Here is a 19,848-nt window from a genome sequence, read left to right as displayed (position 1 = left end):
TAGCAGCTGCATAACACTGCATGAAGGAAAGTGTGCAGGAGGCTTCACGGCGAGGCTCCATCACAACTCATGCCCTGTGCACTCTCCTCCTCCTCCTCCTCCTCCTCCTCCTCCTCCTCTTCCCTCTCTTCCTCTTCCTCCAACTTTTCCACTGCCTCAACTCCTCCTCCTCCTCCTCCTCCTCATATTCCAGTAATTTTGTTTAAGTTTCAGGTCCTGGTCGAAAAATTTGGACCTTTAAATTACCATTCTTAAATCTGCGCCGGATGCCTGCAAAGCGCCCCCAACCCCCCCCTGCTCTCTCTCTCTCTCTCTCTCTCTCTCTCTCTCTCTCTCTCTCTCTCTCTCTCTCTCTCTCTCTCTCTCTCTCTCTCTCTCTCCGCCCCCTTTTCCCTCTCTCCCTCCGAGGACAGCCCCCACCCCCATCCCCCCACCTAACCCCTGCTGACCCAGTGACCCGCCGGCCCAGCGAGATGGCGTCGTGACCCCCCGTCTCTCTCTCTCTCTCTCTCTCTCTCTCTCGTCGATACTCCCATACTCTTCTCTTTGTCTCACCTCTCAGTTCACTGTTTCATCATCTCTTTCTCTCACGCGCCCTATAAGTACCGCCCCGCCCATCTCTCTCTCTCTCTCTCTCTCTCTCTCTCTCTCTCTCTCTCTCTCATACTCCTCTTTTTCTCACCTCAGTTTATTGTTTCATCATCTCTTTCTCTCCATCCAGTCCCCCCCCCTCCTTGCCGCTCCGCTACCCTCCCCCCCCACATCCCCCAAGTTCCTGGAACAAAAGATAAAGACCGCCGACCCTGCTCCTCACGTCTGGGGTTTCGAACACAGAGCCGAGCCAGGCCACCATTCCCGCGCTGGGCCGAGTTCAAGATCTGATGTTTCCTCGTAAAAAATGGAGCTGCAGTGTTAAAGGAGAACTAGGACATTGGGCTCCATGATCTAGGAGTGTTATCCCGGTCTGTAAGGGAAAGCAAGAAGGGTGCAAGCATGTGAGTAGTTGTTTAGAGGAGGCGTTGGGAGACAACAAACGATGCGAGTCACTTCCTCCGTATCGGGCTGCAGGATCTAAGAGTGTAATGGTCGGGTTTAGAAGGTGAAGCGAGAACAGCGTCAGGCCGTGTGAGTGGTTGATCATACGCAGATGTACGGAGACTGCTACAGGGGCGAGGCTCTTCCTCCGCCCTCCTACTCTTCTCATTCGTCAACACCATCGTCGTTTTGTTCAGGTTATGTTAAGGGTTAATGTTCACCTTTGGCTTTGTGAATGAATAAGCTTTTACTATCTACGTGCATGAAAAGGCCAATTAACGTAGAGAAGGAAGAACTTACGAAGTGTTCAGACGATACATACTGAAGCCTTGCGCCATTAACAAGCCTGAGATGGAAGCAAACGGGAGAAAAAGGAGAGGTTAGAGCATTAAAAGAAGGCAAAAGCTAAGAAGAGAGAATGGGAAGAAGGCACCGAAAGAAGGAGAAAGCACAAAGTAAAAGAATGGGAAGAGAAAAGGGGAATGGGAAAAGTTCGAAGAGGAGAATGGGAAGGAGAAACTGAAAAAATAATAATGTTTAAACTGATGTGTCTTACTTCTCACAGATCAGCCTTTTACATGGAGACTCGCTGCAATCGTGACTCGGGGCCGTGAAGGAATGATTTTGGTATGTACTGAGGTGGCGTGTGTCCGCGCTCCGGTATGTTGCTGTTATTGATATTACAAATGCTTGGCCCTTTACCCTTGAACCCGGGGTAATAGGTTCGTTCCCACCATAAGCTCAAGAGTAATGCGACGGAGATGTGCACCGAGACCACGCGTAAGCCCCAAACTCTTTACATTTACATTTACTGCGTGGCATCTGTCTTTCTATTATTGTGCTTTTGGCTGTTGTTTGTTTCTGTTCTTTTGTAGCTATTTCAGGAGGTTATATTTTCTTTTATCATCATCAATCCTACCGTCGTTATCACTTTACTTCTTCTTGTATTTTCCTTCTGTATTTCTCCCTGTCTTTACGCAATTCCATCCTGCTATTGGTGCTGACGCGTTTCCAGATGTAGCTCTTCTAGTGGGCATTGTCAGTGTTCCCCTCGTCGCCAGCCCCCGCGTCCAGCCCTCAGCGTGAAGCGGCGGCCACACACACAAGGGCGCCGGGCAGGACGTATCTCTGGGCCTTGGCTCCTGTGGTGGACGGCGGGTGCTTGAGGGGCGGCGCGCGGTCATGAGGTCACGTGGAGTGCGGCGATGGAGCAGGAGAAAAAGAAGAATGAAAGAAGAAAAAGAGAAGCGTGAAGAACAAAATAGGAAAAAAAGAATGTAGGAGAAAAGAACACTAACGAGAATAACAAGAACAAACACACAAAAAGGACAAGAACAAGTAGAGAAGGAGGAGGAGGTGCAGAGTTAAAGACAAATAAGGAGAAAACAAAAGAACAAGAGAATGAATAACAAGACCAAGACCAAGAAAAACAATAATAAAAACAGGAAGAGGAGGAGGAGAGGAGGACCTTAACACACTATTTAGCTCCTCTTCTTCCTCCCCATCTTGAGTGACTCTTTTTCCTCTTTATTTTTCTTTCTTTCTTCCTTTTTTCTTCTTTTTCTTTATTTCCTTCTTTCTTTCTTTCTTTCATTCTTTTTCTTCACTTTCTTTCCTTCTTTTCATCCATCACTACATAATCATTTTCTACCCTCCCTTTCTATTTTTTTGCACCTTCTTCCTTTCCTTTCGTCCTACTTTCCTTCTCTCCTTCCTACCACAACCACAACCACAACCTCACCCTTCCCCTCATCCCACTCCTCCTCCTTCTGACCCCCTTCCCCCGCTGGTTCTCAAGGAGGCTCATCCCCACTAATGGCCACCTAACTCCTGGCCAAGTCCGCGAGATAATGACTTAAATGTCCCCAACACTACGAGCTCGACCGCGGGAAGAGGAAGAGATGCTTAGGAGGAGGAGGAGGAGGAGGAGAGGAAGATGATGATGATGAGGGGGAGAGGGGGGTCACTGGGGAAAAATGAGATGTTTTGAGTAGGCAAATGAAGATAAGGGGAAGAAGGAAGGTGAGAAGATAGGGGATGCAAGAAAGGGAGATGCTGAGGAGTAGATGAGAAAGAAAATGATGGAAAACGGATGTAAATGAGGGAGGAGGAGAAAGGTAATAGATGCTGTGAGTAGGAAAAAGAAGATAACGCGGAGAAGGAAGGTGAGAGAGGGAACATGAAGAAGATGGAGGCTGTTGGGAAGATGATGAGGGAAGATGAGAAAATGGAAGGAGGAAGTGGTAATGGAAGATGCTGTGGGTTGGATAAGGAATAAGAGGAGGAGGAGGAGGAGGAGGAACAAGAGGAGAGACAGGAGGAAGAAGGAGAAGAGGAAAAAAGAAGAGAAAGGAGTTGCAGTGGGAAGGATGAAAAAGAAGACAGTGAAGGAGGATAAAGATGTGAAGGAGACGCAAGAGGAGGAGGAGGAGGAGGAGGAATATGGGGAGGAGGAAACGGAGGGGAAGATGCTATGGAGGTGAAGTCGGAAGTTGGGGTAATGAAAAATGATGGAAGAGGAGGAAGAAAATGGGGATGGGAAGCGGCGGTGGAAATGGATGTTACGGGGAGGAGGAGGAGGAGGAGGAGGAGGAGGAGGAAGAAAGTTGGAAAGTTTCGTTTAGTCGGCGCAACATCTGTGGTCATAATGCCGGAGAGAGACAGAAGGGGAAGGAATTACAGCAGAAGGGAACAGATCCAAGGAGACGGGAAACAACCCCCGATTAATACCTGGTACCCATTCACTGCTAGGAGGAGGAGAAGGGGGAGGAGAAAAAGAAGAAGAAGGGAAAGGAAGAGAAAGACAAGACACTGGAGAAAGAGAAGAAATAAAGAAGGGAGAAAAACACATGGAATTAGACGATGCAAAGGAAAAAAAGAAAATACAGAGATAAGAAAATAAATGAAGAATACAAAAAAATACGAAACAGAAAAACAAATCAGGAAAAACAAAAGAAAAAAATACAGGTGACAAGGAGACAGGTGTACCATTCCATTTATAAACAAAGCCAGACCCCCCTCACTTCCCCTCCCTCTCCCCAATCAGCAACTCCCCATCCCGTCCCCCCCCCCCCCCACATACCCAAAGAAAGCATCCCTCCCCTTGACCTTACCTGAGATCATTTACCTGCAGGATGAGGCCGAGATAATTACACCTGTGATAATGACCTAATGCGAGATGATAATGAAGATAATAATGATGATACCTTTAGAAATGCCCCCCTGTAGCTCTCTCTCTCTCTCTCTCTCTCTCTCTCTCTCTCTCTCTCTCTCTCTCAATAATGGCGGACAATTAGTCTTGCTCCGCCCACCTGGCCCGCTACACATGTATTTAGCGTAGCAGAGCGCATAATGAGAACACAGGTGATACACACACACACACACACACACACACACACACACACACACACACACACACACACACACACACACACACACACACACACACACATAAAACAGATAAATATAGACAAAATATTAGATTAGGTTAGATAGTTAGGTTAGGTGAGGTTAAGTTAGGTTAGGTTAGGTTAGGTTAGGTTAGGTGAGGTTAGGTGAGGTTAAGTCAGGTTAGGTTAGGATATACAGGTAACTAAATATATAAAGACAAATAAGAGGAGATAAACAAAGAGGTAAAATCTAAAAAAGAAGGCACCAAGAACCTCCTCCCCTCCCTTTCATCAACGACCCTCATAAAAAAAAAGCAAGAGTAACCAAAAAAAAACCCATAGAAACATAAAGGAAACACAGGTGCAGATCTGGTATACGTAACGTTGCAGCCTAAACAAATTCACAGCAGGACAGGTGAGTGGGGTCGTTAATTAGAATTCGTGGAAGCGGCAGAACGGAGGGTGGGGGGGAGGGAGGGAGGCCGAGGAAGGTGTCCATCCTCTTTATCCACCTGAGCCGAGGCCTTCCAGCAGAGTGCCTTACCTGACCCTCCTCCAGGTGACACGCGACTACAAAGCTCTCTTACCTGCCCGCCCTGACCTCACCTGTCCCTCATGATTGGGCGAGGAAACCAAGGGTGTGGGGGTGACGTGTGTGTATGTTGGGGAGTGTGTGTGTGTGTGTGTGTGTGCGTGTGTGTGTGTGTGTGTGTGTGTGTGTGTGTGTGTGTGTGTGTGTGTGTGTGTGTGAGAGAGAGAGAGAGAGAGAGAGAGAGAGAGAGAGAGAGAGAGAGAGAGAGAGAGAGAGAGAGAGAGAGAGAGACAGACAGACAGACAGACAGACAGACAGACAGAGACAGACAGACAGACACAGATACAGACAGATACAGACACAGATAGACAGACAGACAGACAGACAGAAAGAGAGGGAGAGAGAGAAAGAGTCGGAGAAAGCCTTGAAAAATTTAGTGATGAGAGCGGAACACGAGCAGGAAAGGGAAGAAAATAATCGGAAGAAAGGATGCTGGAGGGAAGACGAGGGGGAGGGAAGAAGAGGGGGAGGGAAGAAAAGGGTGAGAGAAGACGAGGGTGAGTGAAGGAAGTGGAATGCAGGGATGGAAGGCACAGCTGAGCGAGGGGAGGAATGCTGTTAAAGGGAGGGGGGAGGGAGGAGGGAAGGGGAGGAGAGGGGAGAGGTGAGGGACGAGGGGATCATGAACAGGTAAATAGATGGAGGGGTCCCTAGTTGGCCTTCATGACAGGTGGTGATATTGCTGTTGCTGTTGCTGTTGTTTTTGTTGATTAGTGGTGGTGGTGGAGGTGGGGGTGAAGGTGTGGTGTGCTGTGGTGTTGTGGTGGTGGTGAAGGTGGGGATATTAATAGTGGTGTGGTATAGGACTGTGTGGTGTAGGGTGGTATAGTTTCACAGTGGTGGTTGATGGTGGTATCTGTATGTGGTGTGGTGTGGTGTGGTGTGGTGTGGCAAAGGTGGTGTTGAGTTGTAGTACTGGATGAGAAGGGGAAGTAGGAGGAAAAGGAGGAAAAGAGGAGATGGAAAAAGATAGACTGAGGAAAAATAAAATAAAGACGAGGAAAACGAGAAAATCATGATAATGTAAAAAGGCAATAAATAAGACAAATAAATAAATAAAATAAGACATAAATAAATAAATAAAATAAATAAATAAAATAAATAAAATAAATTCATAAAATAAGACAAATAAATAAATAAAATAAGACGAGGAAATAGAGAAAACCATGAAGGAGTAAAAAGGGCAATAAATAACCATAATAAAGTGTGATGATTATGATGATAGTGATGACAGCTAAAATTGTTGACAGAGCGGGCGGGCGGCGAGACCTTCCCATGAGATTAAAATTGTTGCGGTCTCGTCCCCAGAGGAGGGCCGATGGGACAAAGCTGGATCGCGTATCTAATGGCGGGAACTGAATTAAATTACTCCACAGCGAGGCACACAACAGCGCAGCGGTCTCGTCAGGGTGAAGGAAATATCCACAAGGCCACAAGCGCCATGCATTCACGTTCAAGGAGGGAGACAAGAAGTGGTTTACAATTACATTAGAGGCTGAATGCAAAAAATAGTTGTGGTTATTTTTTTTTACAACATAGGAGACCGTTCAAGGGCACACAAAAAGGAAACAATAATAAAAAAAAGCCCGCTACTCGCTGCTCCCAAAAAGAATCCAAAGAGGTGGCCGAAAGAGAGGTCAGTTTATAAAGTTAAAAAGATGCAAATGTAGTTCAGACAAATTCATGGACGAAAGGGCAGATGGGGAGTAACTGATTCTTAGGGGTTGCCATGTGTAGATTGACTAGCCTCTTGTCTGTCATGTCTTGTAATGCTTTGGTTAACCCCTTGACTGCGAATTTCCTACAAGAAGAGTACACCAAGCTACAAGAATGGAACAAAATGTGGCTGCTACAATTCAATGAAGAAAAATGTAAAGTCATGCACCTTGGGAGGGGATATCCAGCATACCAATACTACATGGGAAACACGCCACTATCCACCACATAAGTAGAGAAAGACCTGGGACTATATGTTACCAGGGTACGAGTGAAGGCGAAACCCGTGCCAATCGCAGCGGACGGGTTAATGTTACGATTCTGAAGTGACTTAGTACATTATTTAGGCTTACATACACCAATGACATATTTACACATGAACATCTCCACTAAGTACAATTATATCATTTCCAATACTCGGATGTCATTTGTGGCTGACTTATCCTTGTGTATCCCTGTGAGCCTCTCCCCAAGAAGCCGCCGTGATCGAAGCGTGCGTGACCTTGAATGGCTACAGGCACGACTGGTAACACTGAAAGGACGTCATCCGGGGTCGTCGTGATGGCAAAAATTATGATGCAGCGTCCGAGTCGTGCTGCGTCATCGTCGGGGTGCTTGATTTGCGGCGGCGGCAGGGGGGGGTGGAGAGAGAGAGAGAGAGAGAGAGAGAGAGAGAGAATGTCTAGTGTAGCGAGTGACTGCCAACACGTTTGTACCCGGGGGCGCCTCTCCCCTCAACCTCCATCACGTGTTGTTGTTCATATTTACTAGTGCTTCAGATTCGAGTAAGCAGTCATTGTATATTAAGGACATCATTTTTTTTTTTTTTTATTCATTTGTTTTCATAAGTAAGACTCTTCTAGGGCATTTTAATATTATTTTCTAGTTGCTATTCTTCAGTGTGGTGTTTCGAATTTCCGTTGATGGTAGAAATACCTTGAAAAGAGTACCCTGGATCTTTTTATTTTTTCTATGTCTTATGGTAGGACAAGTTCTCTCTCTCTCTCTCTCTCTCTCTCTCTCTCTCTCACACACACACACACAAATTGCAGCACAAGAGAAGACGAATCACTGGTCTCAATTAAGTGATTACAAAGGAGTGAAAACATTAGAAATGCCTCAGGACACGGAAGCCTCCCTGGTCCATCTCCTCCCTCCCCTCACCTTGCCCCCTTCCCTTCCATTCCCTTCCCTTTATTTTCTTTCTTTTCCTTTAATTTCCTTTCCTTTCCATACCTTCCCTTTTCTTTCATTCCTTTCCTTTACTTTCCTTCCCATCCCTTCCCTTTTCTTTCCTTCGTTTCCTTGCCCTTCTCATACCTTCCCTTTTCTTTCATTCCTTTCTTTTCCTTTCCTTTTCTTTTATTCCTTTCCTTTCTTTTCCATCCCTTCCCTTTTCTTTCCTTCATTTCCGTGCCCTTCCCTTCCCTTCCTTTCCTTTCCCTTCCCTTCTCCTCCCCTCCATTCCCCCTAACCTCCCTTCATTTCCCTTCCCTTCCCTGTCAATTTCATTTCTTTCTTTTTTCCTTTCCTTCCCTTACCTACTAACTAACTACTAACTACTAACCTTTCATCCTATCCTACCTTCCCTTCCCTTCCTTTTCCTTTCCCTCCCCTCCACTATCCTTCCCTTCCCTTCCCTGACCCTTTACATTCCACCTTACTAACCGTTCATCCTATCCTGCCTTCCCTTCCCTTCCTTTCCCTTTCCCTCCCCTCCACTATCCTTCCCTTCCCTTCCCTTCCCTGACCCTTAACATGCCACCATACTAACCTTCCATCCTATCCTGCCTTCCCTGCCCTATTATGTTACATATTTTCCTTACTACCGTCATTCCCTCATTCTTGCCTTCCCCTTCTCCCTTTCTACCTTTACAAACTCCCCGGCTTCACTTTCGTTCTGTCTCTTTCCCCATTACGTCAAAAGAAGGTTCCCGCAGAGACAATTTGTAGTTTATTTGTGCTCATTATGTTCATTATGACTCCGGACTCTCGATTTTGAACTCCAGTCAACATTGTTTGCGAGAGCGGCGACATTGCGGGCTTTTTTCTTTTTTTTCTTTTTTTATGTGACTTTGAGCTGCCTCCATCGCTGTTAAAAAAATAAACCTTGTCAAATGATTTCCCCGAAGATTTTGCCTGCCAGTAATGTCAAGCTTGTGCCACTGAAAAGGAGGAGGAGGAGGAGGAGGAGGAGGAGGAGGAGGAGGAGGAGCAAAGCGTGACCCAGACCGGCCGTGTCCTGCTTCTGAAGACAAGACCAAAAGGGAGAACTTCGAGCGAGACCTTGAAAAGAAAGACTCCCAAGTTCTCTCTCTCTCTCTCTCTCTCTCTCTCTCTCTCTCTCTCTCTCTCTCTCTCTCTCTCTCTCTCTCTCTCTCTCTCTCTCTCTCTCTCTCTCTCTCTCTCTCTCTCTCTCTCTCTCTCTCTCTCTCATATCGGGAGGGCGCTCACTTACGTAAAATATATACGAAAATAATTTCCCTCTCCGCTTTCCAGATTGGTATTGACCTCTGGGTGAAAGAAAATGTATAAGAAAGGAGGAGGAGGAGGAGGAGGAGGAGGAGGAGGAGGAGGAGGAGGCCATGGCAATATCCCGGGCAAAGGTTGGGAGGAAGAAGTCAAATTATGCTAAAAGGTACGGATGGCTTTCTACCCTGTCTTTTTTTATCATCTCTCTCTCTCTCTCTCTCTCTCTCTCTCTCTCTCTCTCTCTCTCTCGTCACAAAGAAGGATCAATTTGCCTGTTTCTTTGAAGGATTTGAAGCGTCATTGCGAAGGAAATTGAGCGCGCCAGGATCTGTGTGTGTGTGTGTGTGTGTGTGTGTGTGTGTGTCACTAATTTAGGAGGGCAGGAAGGAAGGAGGTCATAATTGGTTTAACGACTCGCTCCTACACGACATCTGGAGGCCTGGACGGAGGCTTCACAAGGATGACAACGACGAACACAAGAACAAGGACAAGGCTAAAGGTACTAAATAACCCTTCCACTCTCCTATCACTTCTTGTTTGTTTGTTTGTTTTTTTACAGCAGAGGAGACAGTGCAAGGGCGTAAAAAAAAAAAAAAATGAACATATACACACACACATCGTTTTTTTTTTTTATATATATGTTTTTTTTTCATCTAACATTTATTTTCAACCTCACACTTTGTTTTCCTTACTTCAGATTTGTTACTTTTCCTCCTAATAATAAAAAAGTACGTATTTTATTTTGCTTTATGAGATTACATGTCATTTGGGGCTGCTTTTATAACCTTACATATCTTCCTTAACGTTGCTGTTGTTGTTGTTGTTGTTGTTGTTGTTGATGTTGTTTATATATACCGTCTTAGTCAATCTCTCGTCTTTTTCTCTGTTATTAAATTTGCTACTGCGCCTTCCTCCTGTCCCGTAAAGAAACATTCCACTTTCCCTTCCTGTTTTTTTGTTTTTTTTCTTGTTCTGTACCCGTATCCCGAAACAGTCCTCGTTGCCTCACACGCCTCGCTGTTTCCTTGTTTTATACGACGCTATTAAATTACGCTTCACTTCTCTCCCCCCCCCCCAACCCCCGCCCCGTTGCTCTTTTTCTTAATAAATGTGTAACTCTCTCTCTCTCTCTGCTTGGCTCTTCATTTCAAATCTAATTACAGGTTTTCTCCGGCTGTGTACTGTTTGCTTGTTTCATACGTTTTGGGGAAAATCTTGGCTGCTTTCTTCAATTGGTCTTTTGCTTGTCTTTTTTTTTTTTTTTACAACAACAAAGGCAGCTCAAGGGCACAAAAAAAGGAAACAATAATTAAAAAAAAGCCCGCTATTCGCTGCTCCTACAAAAAAGAATCAAAAGAGGTGGCCAAAAAGAGAGGTCAATTTCGGGAGGGTGTGCTTGCAATTTCCTACACTTTCATCATCGGTCTAAATTCAAATAAGTGGTCTGCTCCGGTCATGTCTTTTTTTCTTCTTTTCGGGGGTCGTACTAACGATCTATTATGATACCAGTGAACTTTTATCGCTGTTCTCCCTTACTCCCATTCACCACCTCCTTGTTCTTCTACCAGCCAGGCAAGCCATCGGTTTTACAACTCTATACACCTTTTTTTTATTTGTTTATGCATTCTCTCTTTCTCTTCTCTTCTTTTCTTTTCTTTTCTTTTCTTTTCTTTTCTAGTCTTCTCTTCTCTTCTCTTCTCTTCTCTTCTCTTCTCTTCTCTTCTGTTCTCTTCTCTCTCTCTCATTTCACACATTCTTTTAGTTCTTGCAGTCCCTCCACCCTTCTTCCTCTCTCTCTCCGTCTCAACTCCCTACCCCATCCCATTCTTACCGTCTTTCCCGTAACCACTATTCAGTACATCGTCCACAGCCTCCATCTCGCTCTTCTTCCGTCTCCACCCTTGCCCTCCACCCTAATATACGCAAGTCTCCACCTCTATATACGCCCCTAATCGTGAGAACCACTATTTGTTCAGCCTCCACTCGCCCTTCTGCTCTACCTCGCCCTGTCATCGAAGCCTCCATCTCTACGCCCTTTATCATGAGCATTACTAGCATTCCACAGCCTCCAACTCACACTTTGCCTCCACCTCACCCTTGATCTTCAGTTTCTTCACACTACCAAATCCTTTCCTATGAGCCTTAAACTATATAGACTCCATCTCTACGCCCTTTCCTATGAGACTTACTAAATACACACTCCATAGCCTTTACATCAAACTAACTTCAATTTGCTACGCCCTTTCCTACAAGCTTTATACTAGATACACACTCCTCAGCCTCCGTCTCACAATTTGCCTTCATATCGCCTTCGCTGCATGCCTCTTCAAGGGTAGCGGCGGCGGCGGAGTGCCCGGTGCAGAGGGCGTCGGCGGCGGCGTGGTCGAAGGGCTACGAGGCGCCGCCCAGACCCGCCCCGGCCAAGAGTATTGACCTTGAGGCTCTCCTGCAGCGGCCGTAGGGAGCTGTGCCAAGTGCTCTCTCTCTCTCTCTCTCTCTCTCTCTCTCTCTCTCTCTCTCTCTCTCTCTCTCTCTCTCTCTCTCTCTCTCTCTCTCTCTCTCTCTCTCTCTCTCTCTCTCTCATTTTCCTCTTTTTATCCTTTTTTTCTTTTTTTTTAATTCTTGCGGTTCCTTCATGCATCCTTCCCACGCAATCTTCCTCCGCTCCCGTTCCTTTTCCTTTCCTCCTCTTCCAGTTATATCCCCCCCCCCTCCTCCATTATCCCTGCTTCCTTTCTCCTAATTATTTTCTCTCCACCATTCCTTCTTCCTTTCTTTTCTTTACCTCTCTCTGCTCAGGATGGTCAGGTACCGGTTAACACTTCATATAATCAATCAATGGTGTTCTCTCTCTCTCTCTCTCTCTCTCTCTCTCTCTCTCTCTCTCTCTCTCTCTCTCTCTCTCTCTCTCTCTCTCTCTCTCTCTCTCTCTCTCTCTCTCTCGCCCCTTCTGTCTCCTTGCATACCTTCCTCTCTTCTCTATCGTCTTCTTTTTCTCCGACCTTCTTCCTCCTTGCCAATCTGATCGCTTCTCCTCCCCCACTTTCTTTTTTTTTTACTTTCATTTCCCGTTCTTTCTTTCATTATTCTTTTTCCTTTTTGCTTTTTCTCATTTTTACTAATCCTACTTATTTCATTTTACCCTCCGCTACCTTTCTCTGTTTCTCCTCTATTGTTTTTGTCATTTCTCCTCTTATCCCTTGTTTCCATCCCTATTTCTTGCATCCACTCTGTTCCTATATTTTCTTCCACCTCTCTTTCTCTTTCTCTTATGGGGTCTTTCTCTATCATCCTATTTTTTTTCTTCTTATTTCGCCTTTTTTTCTTCCTTATAATCGCATCCCTTCCTCTCCTACCTACCTTACCCTTCCTTTTCCAATAATCTATCTCCTTATCTATTCATTATCCCTTGCAATCTTGTCCGTTATCTCCCCTTCATTCTCCTCATCACCAGCATCTCTCTTCTTTCCCCTTCTCTAGTTTCCTCCATTATATATCCTCTCCTCTTTCTTCCCTTTCCTCCATTCCTCCATCACCTGCATCTCTTATCTTCCCCTCCTCCTCCTCCTCCTCCTCCTCCACCCCTTCCCTCCATGCTTCTTCCTTCCCCTCCATTCCTCCAATCACCAGCATCTTTTTTTCCCCTCTTCCTCTACCTTTTCATCACAGCTTCCTCCTTTCCCTCCATTCCTTCCTCACCAGCATCCCTCATCTTCCCCTCCTCCTCCACCCCTCCATCCCAGCTTCCTCTTTCCCGTCCATCTTCCTGTCAACAGCATCCCTCATTTTCCTTCCCTCCCTTACCTCTCCGTTCCGTCTTCTTTTCCCTCCATCTTCCCATCATCAGCATCCCTCATCTCCTCTCCTCCTGGCTCCATCCCTTCATCCTCGCTTCCTCTCCATACAGTCTTCCCCTCCTCCTCCTCCTCCATCCCTTCCTCCCAGCTTTCTTTTATCCCTCCATTCTCCCCATCTTCCCATTTTCCTCCCTTTAACTCCATTATTTCCCTCCTACACCCTTTCATCCTAGCATCCTCCCTTTCTCCCATTTTCCCATCCCCAGCATCCTTCCCCTCCTCCTCCACCTTTTCCCCCCATTCTTTCCTATCACAAGCATCCCTCATCTTCCCTTCTTATTCCACCCTGACCCTCCACTCTTTCCCATCACCAGCATCCCTCATCTCCCTCCCCCCTCCTCAGTCGACCGCCCCACCCCTCCGCCTAGCTTCGAGGCTCATCCTCTGATCTGCTGATGTGATTCCCGCCGTGCTGTCCCCGAGCCTTTCCGCGCCCCGCCAATGGGTCGCGGGCGGGGCCTCTCACCTCCACCTGCCCGCCCCACCTGAATCCAATAACCGAGGCCAAGAGAGGTGGGAGGGGTGGAGGGAAGGAGGAAGAGAGGGAAATGGAGGTTGGGAAAAGAGGGAGCGTAAAAGGAATGGGAGGAAGGGAGAGTGGAGGAGTGCATGGGAAGACAGGAGGCACGAAGGGAAGGGAAAGGGAGGGAGAATAAGAGAGGGATGGTATGAGAAAGGGAAGGAAGGAAAGGCAAAAGGAAGGAAAGAGAAGGCGAATAACAGGGAGAAGGTAGGAAGGGTTAAAGGAGAGGAGGGGAGGAAAGGTAAGGAAAAGGAGAAAGAGTAGGGGCAGGGGGTGTGGGGAGAGAGGAGACTGAGAGAGAGAGAGAGAGAGAGAGAGAGAGAGAGAGAGAGAGAGAGAGAGTAAGGAAAGGACGGAGCAAGGGAGATAAGAGAAGAAAGGAATGAAGAGATGGAGGAAGAGAGGGATGATGGTAAAGAGAGGAAGAGGGAGAGGAAATCCTATCACCTGCTATCACCACCAGCGTATTACCATCGAATCTGGCGGCGGTGGTGGTGGTGGGGGTGGGGGGGTGATGGTGGAGGTAGAGGTGGCGGTGAAGAGAGAAAACCTTGGGGTCACCAACACGTATTACTGCGACTAGCGAATAAGGAGGGGAGAGGAGAGAAGAGAAGAGAGGAGAGGAGAGGAGAGGAGAGGAGGGGAGGGGAGAGAAAGGGAGGGGAAGGGAGAGAAAAGGAGAAGAGAAGAGAGGTGAGGTGAAGAGAGGAGAAGAGAGGAGAGAAGAGGAGAAGAGAGGAGAGGAGAGGCAAGAAGAGATAAGGATATGAAGGAGAAAAATATGAAGGAAAGAAAAAGAAAGGTCAGGCAAGGAAAAGGAAAGGAAGGGAAAAGAAGGAATTACAAAAAAACGGAACGGAAAGGAAGGGAAAGGAAGGGAATGTTAGAAAAAGTAAAGAAAGAGAAGGGGAAGGATGGGAAGGCATTGAAAAAAAGGTGGGGAAGAGAAGAAGAAAAAAAAGGAGGAAATGGATGGAAAAGGAAGAGACGGGAAGAGAAGCGAAGGACAGAAGACTAAATAAGATGAAAAAAAGAAGAAAAGAGGAAATGGACACAGCTGGAAAGCACAGAAAAAAGATACATAGGAAAAAAAATCGACACAGCAGGAAAGCACAGAAAAAAGATACATAGGAAAAAAAATCGACACAGCAGGAAAGCACAGAAAAAAGATACATAGGAAAAAAAATCGACACAGCAGGAAAGCACAGAAAAAAGAAGGAGAACTGCAGCGTAAATGAGTGTTGAGGAGGGGAGGTGGAGAGATGTGGAGGAGGTGGAGGAGAGGAGTAAGTGGAGGTGGAGTGAGAGGAAGTGTGACTACGTGAGCAGAAGTGTATCAAGGCAGGACAGCAATGACCGAACACACACACACACACACACACACACACACACACACACACACACACACACACACACACACACACACACACACACACACAACGAGACATACGGAGAAGAAAGAGGGAGACAAGAGGAGAGAGGAAATACCACTGACACGGATACCAAGAAAAAATAATAGATACAGGAAATGAAGCAATGAACTTAATAAGAGTATTCATAAATAACAAAAATAATGATGATAAAAATAAGTGTATGCAATCAGGAAGAGAAAAAAAAAAACATTACGAAAGCCTAATATTGAAACCACGCACAACAACAACAACAACAACAACAACAACAACAGATGGAGAGAGAGAGAGAGAGAGAGAGAGAGAGAGAGAGAGAGAGAGAGAGAGAGAGAGAGAGAGAGAGAGAGAGAATGAATATTAAAGACAGTAAATGACAACACAAAAAAATCGTGAATAATAAAAAAAATGAAATGGGAATATAAAAAAAATGCGAAGAAAAAATGCGAGAAGGAAAAAAATATGCGTAAAATAAAGGAAGAATAATAAAGAACATGTAAGTGAGGAAGAGAGATGGGGGGGGGGGGGGTGAAGGAGGAAGAGGAGGAGGAGGTGGAGGAAGAAGAAGAGAGGGTAGAAGGCGGAGGAAAAAAAAAGTTGTGACTGGAAGGAAGAAGAAAGGCAAGAAGAACGAACTGAAGAACAACATAGAGAGAGGAAGAGGATGAGGTTGAGGAAGAACGGGTGAATGGAGGCGGTGAGAAGGGAAGAAGGAAGGAAGGAAGAAGGAAGAGGAAGACGATGACAAGGATGAGGGTGAGGAGGAGAAGGTGCAGGAGGACGAGAGAAGGAAGGAGGAAGAGACAGGGATAAGAAGAGGTAGAGACGATAGGGATGATGCAAAAAGGAGGAAGGAAGGAAGGCAAGGAAGAGGAAGAAGAGGACAAGAAGAAGGAGGAGGAGGAGGAGGAGGAGGAGACAGGGATAAGAGGTAAAGAAAAAAGAAAGAGGGATGATGCAAAGAGAAGAGGAGGAAGGAAGGAAGGCAAGGAAGAGGAAGAAGAGGACAAGAAGGAGGAGGAAGAAGAGGACAAGAAGGAGGAGGAGGAAGAGGACAAGGAGGAGGAGGAGGAAGAGGATAACAATGACATGCATCAAGGAACACATAAAGTCAACGGAAGGAAGTGGATAGTTTCTCTCTCTCTCTCTCTCTCTCTCTCTCTCTCTCTCTCTCTCTCTCTCTCTCTCTCTCTCTCTCTCTCTCATAATGACACGGTGCAGTGGATAGGATGTGGGGGGGAGAGGGATTGAAATTTTAAGCTTCTTGGCGCGTGAATAAGAGAGCAATGGTCTTCCGGGATTCGAACCCAGGTCAGCCAGCACGCGAGTCGACAGTTCCAACGACTCAACCAAGAAAGGAATAGGAGGAGGAGGAGGAGGAGGAGGAGTGGTGATGCAACAGTTGTATTCATATTGACTAAAGATAACACACACACACACACACACACACACACACACACACACACACACACACACACACACACACACACATGCATAGGGTGTAAGTTCACGAATCGAACCTTCAGAACATGTCAATAGGAAGCGCTTAGTAGTTTTGTTGTTATCATTATTGTTGTTATTGTTGTTGTTGTTGTTGTTGTTGTTGTTGTTGACGGTGGTGGTGGTGGTGGTGAATAGGGGGAGGTGGTGATGAAGGTGTTGGTGGATGTGGCAAGGATATATTGAGACTGATACTGCTGGGGGTGGAAATTCATTCATTTTCTCTCTCTCTCTCTCTCTCTCTCTCTCTCTCTCTCTCTCTCTCTCTCTCTCTCTCTCTCTCTCTCTCTCTCTCTCTCTCTCTCTCAGGTAACCAGGCTCATTAACACCTTTACTTGTCTTCTCTCTTGTACAGGTAAGAATATAGAGGTGAAGAAAGGTAATGAAACCAACAACAACAACAACAACAACAACCATCACCACCATCTTGATTGCACACGACGAATACAACGACACAAACAATAGATATACAAGCAAGAAAAAAAGAAAAAAAAAGAACAACACCCACAGCTCGGTAATACTTCATCCTCCTGCTCTCCTCCTCCTCCTCCTCCTCTTCCGGTCCTTCTCATTATTCCCGACGCTGCGGTTACGAGTTATTCTTCGTCTCTTCTTTTTTTTATCGTGTGTGTGTATCGCTGTTCCCATTCTTGCGGTTTTTCGGTAGTGATCGTATATTTTGAGGGTGTTATGGTAGTGGTGGTGGTGGTGGGGTAACAGGTGGGTGGTGGTGGTGGTGGTGGTGATGGTGTTTAGGTGTGGTGGTGGTGGTGCTGCTGCTGGTGGGATAATAGGTGGGTGGTGGTGGTGGTGGTGGTGCTGCTGCTGCTGCTGGGATAATAGGTGGGTGGTGGTGGTGGAGTTTAGATGTGGTGATGGTGGTGGTGGTGATGGTGGTTAGGTGTGGTGGTGATGGTGGCAGAGATAATTTCCTTCCATTGTTACGTTCTGCTTTTGATTCGAAGTAAGGAGGAGGAGGAAAAGGAGGAGGAAGAGGAGGAGGAGGAGAAAGACGAAGAGGATGTTTTCCCTGTCCATCTCCCGTGAAACAAGAAGAAAAAGAACAACAAAAAGAAGAACTACAACAACAACAAACACAACAAGAATCTAAACAGAAAACACACACACACACACACACACACACACACACACACACACACACACACACACACACACACACACACACGAGCAATGTTCCCGAGAAGGAAATGAGAAAAACAGATGTGATTAAACATGACAAACATCGGGGCGGAGGAGGTGGGAAAAAAATACGGGAGGGGAGCGAGCGTCAGGAGATATGAGTGAGGTGAGAGATTAACGAAGAGGAAAGAGGAAGAGGATGGAAAGTGAGAGAGATGAATGGGGGAGGGAAGGAAATTAAAGAAGTAAGGAAGGGAAGGAGGTTCAAGAAGCGGAGGAAGAGAGGAAGGGAGGGAGGAAAGAAGGAAGGGGTGGAGGGGAGAAGGGGGAATAAGGCCATAGAGAGGTGACAGTCGTTTAGTTGATGGGAACCTATCTTTAATTTTAGGGTTGCACCGATAAGCAATTTGGCCGATTACCGATTACCGATTAATCGGTAACCAATAATCGGCCGATACCGATTAATCGGCCGATTATTTATAAATTGTAAATGTGATTAATGTTCACTAATTACTGGACACTGGTACCACAAAGTTAAAGACATACCGTAACCCTCATGTTTACAACTTTGTTTACTGCCCAACTGCCATCTGCATGGAGAACAAATACGTCTAGTAATTTGTTACTTATAATTTAGCCTTGCTTTGTGGAAACATCCTGATTTTAATATGTTAGAATTTGCCAGTTTTCTCGTTCTTGTGGTGATCCTAGATGCTACTAGAAATGGTAGTGTACAGAAAGTTTATCAATCTCTCAAGTTTTCTACTAATTTACTGTCTTATGCACGGCAGGCATGGTGAAGGATGTTACCCAATTAATGTTTTTACATTACAATTTAAGAGTGTTTAACGTCAAGTGCTGAGTAAAATCACTTGTCTAGTTCCATACTTTTCATGATATATTACAATAACTTACTTCCATATGCACGGCAGGCTTGGTGAAGGACATTACTCAGTTACTGTGCTAAGCAAGTTGAAATAGGCATATAATATTTCTTGGTTGTAATATAAAGTAATATGTTGATTTTTTTTTTCTAGTTTCAAAGTTGAAGCAAATACCAGTGCTTCAGTTCATATCATAATTTTATATATCAATTTGAATTACATAATATACATTTGCATAGGGACGTTGGAAATAAATGCTGTGGAAAGGTATTAGAGTTTTGGTAACATCACCATCCTTACATTAACATTATTAGTATTGTGTTATGTACACTGTACTATAAAAGAGAGAAAAAATAATAATCGGCCCCGATTAATCGGTCAAAAGACCGATTACCGATTAATCGGCAAAGTGGCCGATTAGGCCGATTACCGATTACTTACCGATTAATCGGTGCAACCCTATTTAATTTTCTCTCACTTTACTAGCACTAATTTTCTCTCTCTCTCTCTCTCTCTCTCTCTCTCTCTCTCTCTCTCTCTCTCTCTCTCTCTCTCTCTCTCTCTCTCTCTCTCTCTCTCTCTCTCATCAGTGAAATATGTAAAGAGAGAGAGAGAGAGAGAGAGAGAGAGAGAGAATGACTGTGGAAGGATCACTGACCGTCACCCTCAACGACAACACACACACACACACACACACACACACGGTTATGGAAATGTGTATACGCGCTGCATTAGGCTCGGGAATAAAATAAAATATGATGTTATGGATATTCTGCCGCCATTTCTATACACCTGACAATACGCGTGAAAGGTGGATCAAGTAATTACCACTGCTACCATTACTACTGTTATTAGTATTGTTATTATTATTATTATTATTATTATTATTATTATTATTATTATTATTATTATTATTATTATTATTATTATTATTATTATTATTATTTCATCTGTGGTAGTACGTGTATATGTTGTAGTTGTAGTAGTAGTAATAGAAGTAGTAGTAGTAGTAGTAGTAGTAGTAGTAGTAGTAGTAGTAGTAGTAGTAGTAGTAGTTGTACACTCATCATCATTATTAATATTATTGTTTTTTGTTGTTGTTGTTGTTGGTGGTGGTGTGTCTTTTTTAAGATGATTACGATGATGATGATGTTATTTGACCACACGTTACCACCACCTCATCCTCTTCTTTCTTCTCACATCTTCAAAACATCACCGCCACAACAATCACCTCCTCCTCCTCCTCCTCCTCCTCCTCCTCCCCTTCCTCGAGTACATGACCAGCCCCGTCATCCACCTTGCGTCCCGCCTCAGCCTCCGTCATGCACCTGCTC

Source organism: Eriocheir sinensis, chromosome 31 (genome assembly GCF_024679095.1).
Source record: "Eriocheir sinensis breed Jianghai 21 chromosome 31, ASM2467909v1, whole genome shotgun sequence".
NCBI lineage: Eukaryota > Metazoa > Arthropoda > Malacostraca > Decapoda > Varunidae > Eriocheir > Eriocheir sinensis.
Note: the sequence above shows the minus strand (reverse complement) of the source record.